Source organism: Etheostoma spectabile, unplaced genomic scaffold, assembly GCF_008692095.1.
Source record: "Etheostoma spectabile isolate EspeVRDwgs_2016 unplaced genomic scaffold, UIUC_Espe_1.0 scaffold00018646, whole genome shotgun sequence".
Taxonomy (NCBI): Eukaryota; Metazoa; Chordata; class Actinopteri; order Perciformes; family Percidae; genus Etheostoma; species Etheostoma spectabile.
In genome coordinates, this window is record NW_022604375.1 from 24,425 (window position 1) to 30,158 (window position 5,734).

Here is a 5,734-nt window from a genome sequence, read left to right on the forward strand (position 1 = left end):
AAAGCTGTGGGGAAAGGGGGGTTCCAAAGCTAATAGACCATTCAACAAGCAATTCTGATGAACTATACTGACCCATTCAGGATGAACACTGTATACTCTGACTGCAGCAACACAAGTTCAAATTTCAGTGATCCCTAATTTTTGTGGTGATTACGAGACTGAATGCAAAGTGTGTATCCCCATGTTACTCAAAGCTTATCACTTCCAGTCAATACTGTCAAATTTGGAGCTCCTTCCGATTACATTAACAACCAGGTGACTCCTCAACATGCCCCCACCAACATACTGTTTACAGTCTAAATGACCAAGGACATTAAACCTGTTAGCTTAATTTAAACTAGATGTGAAAAGTTGAAAGGTTGATCTTTTTCACCTATACTGTGGCATAAAAACAGGTTCTATTGAGATTTGAACTTAAATCGCTTGATTTACAGTGCAGAGTGCTAACCATTACACCATGGAACCTTTTAAAGTGTTGCAAGGGTTTGCTAGGCAGTTTCTTTCATAATATCCACATGTGTGATATTAAAGGCACACAACAATCACAACAATTATTGGCCAATTTAAGTCAGTTAGTTAGCTAAGCGTTCAGAGGATGTGGGAAAAAGCAAGTCAAGAACAGGTTTTAAAGGACTTGCCACAGACAGTGAAGACAGCAGTAGATATGTCTACTGTATTCAAACACATGGTAACTTTACATCTGTTGACAATAAAGATGCCCACAAAACCCTGTAGTGGCCATTGAGCTTCTTGCGCACATTCATGTCCTCTTAAATACATAGAACTGCTTTATTCCCAATATCATGTCTCAGAAAAACAGTAGATGTCAGAAGTGGGACTTGAACCCAGGCCTCCAGTGGAGACTGCGACCTGAACGCAGCGCCTTGGACCGCTCGGCCATCCTGACTGATCCAACAGAGTTCCAGTAGGACCTGTCTCAAAAATTATAATGTAGTAAATTAAACATGTCATGATATAGTAGGTTCTCAGTCATCCATGTCATAGTTAACAAGGGAAGGTTTCTCAACTGTCAGTCCAAATATATGAAGACATGGAGACATGGAAGAAAGTCACCAGGGTGGCAATCTGTTATAGTACCACTGTATGCATGTGTACCTGCATGCATTTCAAAGTGTAGGCCAAGAAAAAAAAGAAACAGAGCCATACTGACACAAAAAAAAGAATTTTACAGCAGAAAGCCCAATTTTAAGGACACACAGCAGACCTACAATGAAATTGTATTTGCACTGCTTTGAAAATAGTAAGAACCTTCTTCATCACAAACCTGATGGTGCAGTACTTGATCCACATGGATCCACTTGCTGTCCCTCTGGCTGTTCCTCCCTCTGTCCCATTTATGTTTTCTTCCTCCTCACTCTCTTCTTCCTCCTCCTCACCCTCTTCTTCATCTTCCTCACCCTCTGGAATATCCCTCTCTGTGTCAGAGCCCTCCCTTTCATCACACGCCCTCTCTCCAAACTCCCCAAACTCCTCTGGCTCTCCCTCTTCCTGCTCTTCAGTCCCTTGATTTGTTTCTCTCACTGCTGTTTTTCTCACTTTTTGTTTAATAGGGCGCTATATCACTTCCTCCTCCATGATAAATATTAGAAGAAGATAAAACGTAGGAGTATGCATTACATTTCCCTCCCTACTCAACACGGACATAAAGCCTGTCAATTACTTTACACAAACATAGTTATTTGTTATCGCAATGCAACAGCAAAGATGGATGAAGTTACGTGTTAACATCCAGAGATGCTAAAAGTACTCACTTCCCCTACTCAAGTAGAAGTAGACAGAATTGTGTTAATAAATACTCTGGTAAAAGTATAAGTACTGATTTAACTTCTTAGCTCAAGTAAAAAAGTAACAAAGTAAAGGCTTAGCAATATACTTAAAATATAAAAGTAAAAGTACCAAAGTACAGACTTAGCAATTTACTTAAAATATAAAAGTAAAAGTAGCCTTATCAATGACAAAGCTACCTGGACCAGACACATGATACTAGAGAGCACGCTGAGAAACTACAGTGGACATGGAGAAAAGACTCTTTATTCTTTATTCTTTATATGCCATTGCCTACATTTTAAAATGTCTGTCTGCCAATAGGCCTAAAACATATATAAACATATAGCCTATTTATATTGACAGAGACTGGGACTCCAGGTTAATAAGATTCTCACGCAAGTATCAAGATATGAATTCAGTTGTGATTTTGTGAGAATTCCGTGAATATTGCCATTCAATTAGATTCATGTTGGTATTGATGATGCAAAAATAATAACTAACTCCAGTGAAATTATTTAAAATTTATTGAGGACTAGATTAGGACTGGATTTAAAGCTGATTCTGGTTTCCAATTTGGCCCCAGGTGTGTCTGTTAAAACACAGATGGAGACAACCTCTCTCTGTTGATGCTTTATTACAATCAAGCATCAGGATAAACATGGGGGGGGGGGGGTAGCTCTGCTATGGCTGTGTGTGTGGTAATAAAATAAATAAATAACAAGGAATCATATATGCTAGTAAATAATAACAATGAACCCACTATTAATTACATTATCTTAATGAGCAAGGACGTTCAACAATCGCCATTATATCGAATCAACAGCCAGGTGTAACCTAGCCAACAGTAGAAGAACGTAAACAAGCTAACTTTTAAATGTACCAGAACTACAGACCAATACAACAACAGGCTTACATGAACTGACATCATCAGTTAAATGACTTACAGTTCTCAAAGACGCACACGTTCTCAGCTGATTATCCTCCGGACAGCTAGTCTCTTTTTTTTTTTTTTCACTTTTTCTCCGTGTGGCGTGTGCGCCCGCTCGCGGCGTGAGGCGGGTGTCCGCGCTATTCTCCGACATGGACTCCAAATCACACCTGATAGACGACCTTTAGTACAAAACTAAAGTAACAAGCCAATTTTGTAAAATGTAGGGAGTAGAAAGTACCGATATTCGAGTAGAAGTAAAAAGTCGCCCAAAAAATAAATAGTAAAGTAAAAATACCTGAAAATTCAACTGGAGTACAGTAATGAAGTATTTGTGTTTTGTTACTTCCCATCTCTGATGACCGTAAAGATTAATATGTACATGGTTTGCAGAACTGTACCTTCTAATAGAGGTAAGGCCACTTGGGTTATCTTTGGGCTGCTCTATGGTCTTCTGCAGAAGGAAAAATCCCAGAGTTGGCTCACTACAGATTATTTAAGCAACAAACTTCCCTGGGTGGACTTGAACCACCATCCTTTCGGTTAACAGCCAACTGCGCTGACCTATTGCGCCACAGAGACTGCATATGTCTGATGTTTAATGAGCGGGATCTCGATCTTTAAGCCACAAACATTTTCTTTATGGCTTTTTGAGGTTGAGCTGCACATGTATGCTTATCAGGCTATTTTCCTGTTACTCAGAAATTGGGGAAGCTGACTCATGCTGAAATGTAGAAGCTGGACGTGCATTGCCTTTGTCTTACATGTCAATTGAAATCTGACTTTGAATTCAAATATTTGGCATCCAAGAAAGTTCTGGAACTGATGATGTATCAGTCATTTTGCTGGTGGTTTCTTGGTCACAGCAACCAGCTTGATCATTGACATACAGTTGCCGCCACCTATCACTAAACTGTCGGGTGGGGCCTTACGTATTTGCTTGTATTACATCAAGTGACCTGCATACCAATGACTGCAAAGATCAATATGTACATGGCATGCAGAACTGTACCTTCTGATATAAGGCCACTTGGATTATCTTTGAGCTCATAGATCCTAGAGTTGGCTAACTCCAGGTTATTTAAGCAACAATCGTCTCTGGGTGGACTTGAACCACCATCCTTTCAGTTAACAGCCGACTGCGCTGACCTATTGCGCCACAGAGACTGCGCCTGGCTGATGTATTATGAGCGCCAACTTGATCTTTAAGCCACAAGCATTTGCTTTATGGCCTTTTGAGGTCGTGCTGCACATGTATGCTTATCAGGCTATTTTCCTGTTACTCAGAAATTGGAGAAGCTGCCTCTATGGTCTTCTGTAGAAGGATAAATCCCAGAGTTGGATCACTCCAGGGAGCTCGATCTTTAAGCCACAAGCATTTGCTTTATGTGAGCTTTGCTAACTGTGAGAAACTGTCACAAACGCAGATGCGAGGTGATGCAGCGGCGTCTAGAAGCTGAGGAGACAGGCTTAATTGCGGGTGGTGGAACATGTCTATGTCTGTGGATCCTCATGGAGGCAGCTTGATTGATTGTTATGTTCCCTTATTTGTGCGATATAACAGTGATCTAATGTTTTATCAAACCGGGTTGGGAGAGTAACATTTCTGGTTACTTCTTGACGAATAAAGCAAGTAACGTCACTCAAAGAAAGTTACTGGCTGGGAACCAAAGCCATATCAACTGCAACACATCTGTGCATTGAGAATGAAAATAAATGCTCAGAGATGCATCAGCGGCTTCCAGTAACTATTTGATATTATAGTGTTATCCATGAAGGCACATCTGCCGTTTGTCATAATGAGATGTGTGACCACAATTAAACAGCGCCTCTCGTTGTTGGCAGGATTCGAACCTGCGAGGGGAGACCCCAATGGATTTCAAGTCCATCGCCTTAACCACTCGGCCACAACAACCTGAAAAGCAGTGCAATACTGATTTGCACTAATATTTACACTGACTCACGAAAAAAACACGAGTAAAATTAAAAACACTGCATAAACTTTGCTACCGTGTGTTTATTTAAATATGGGTACACTTTACATGTAGGTGTATACTTTACTGCAAATTAAACTGAGATGTCAGGGTTTCAATCTCCACCTGTGAAAAGTGCTGCTTCTTAGCCGGATTACGTCTGGCCATGTCGTAAATAGTAGGGGCGAGGACTCAAAACCGAGAATATATTGGGGCGTGATATTTTAATTGTTGTGATTGTTGTGTGCCTTTAATATCACACATGTAGATATAATGAAAGAAACTGCCTAGCAAACTCTTTTGAAGGTTCCATGGTGTAATGGTTAGCACTCTGGACTCTGAATCCAGCGATCTGAGTTCAAATCTCGGTGGAACCTGTTTTTAAGCCACAGCATAGGTGAAAACATTCAACCTTTCAACTTTCCACATCTAGTTTAAAGTAAGCTTATGTTGGTGGGGGCATGTTGAGGAGTCACCTGGTTGTTAATGTAATCTGAAGGAGCTCCAAATTTGACAGTATTGACTGGAAGTGATAGGCTTTGAGTTGCATGGGGGAAACAAACTTTGTATTCAGTCTCATAATCACCATAAAAATAAGCTATCATTGAAATTTGAACTTGTGTTGCTGCAGTCAGAGTATACAGTGTTCATCCTGAATGGGCCAGTATAGAGCATCAGAATTGCTTGTTGAATGGTCTATTAGCTTTGGAACCCCCCTTTCCCCACAGCTTTCAACTGTCAGATATGGGTGGGGGAGTGGGCACTGTGTCAAACCCTTTCTGTGTAAAAAACTAAAGAAGTCTCTTGGATGAGAGACAAAACTTCTGCGGAGGACCTTTTACCAAGTCCAATGTCCCTTGGCCTAGTTGTGCACTTTTGGGGTAATAGCATGGATCAAGAACCAAAACGGACACATCTGGACTCATTGTGGGAATTGTACGGCAATATATGACACGTTTAGACCATGAAGACAGTTATCAGTTTATTTCCCATCTGGCAGGTTTATTTGTGGACTCAGTTGGACATTTTGAAGATAATTGCACAA

At 40.6% G+C, this 5,734-nt stretch overlaps 2 non-coding genes across 2 annotated transcripts; one reads left to right on the plus strand and one right to left on the minus strand.

The window, feature by feature from the left end:
- Positions 1 to 4,549: 4,549 nt before the first annotated feature.
- Positions 4,550 to 4,631, minus strand: trnas-uga (transfer RNA serine (anticodon UGA)). The gene has a single exon. It is a non-coding gene; the product is annotated as a tRNA-Ser (tRNA).
- A 363-nt stretch (positions 4,632 to 4,994) lies between these two features.
- trnaq-cug (transfer RNA glutamine (anticodon CUG)) lies at positions 4,995 to 5,066 on the plus strand. Its single transcript has one exon. It is a non-coding gene; the product is annotated as a tRNA-Gln (tRNA).
- The last annotated feature ends 668 nt before the right edge of the window (positions 5,067 to 5,734 follow it).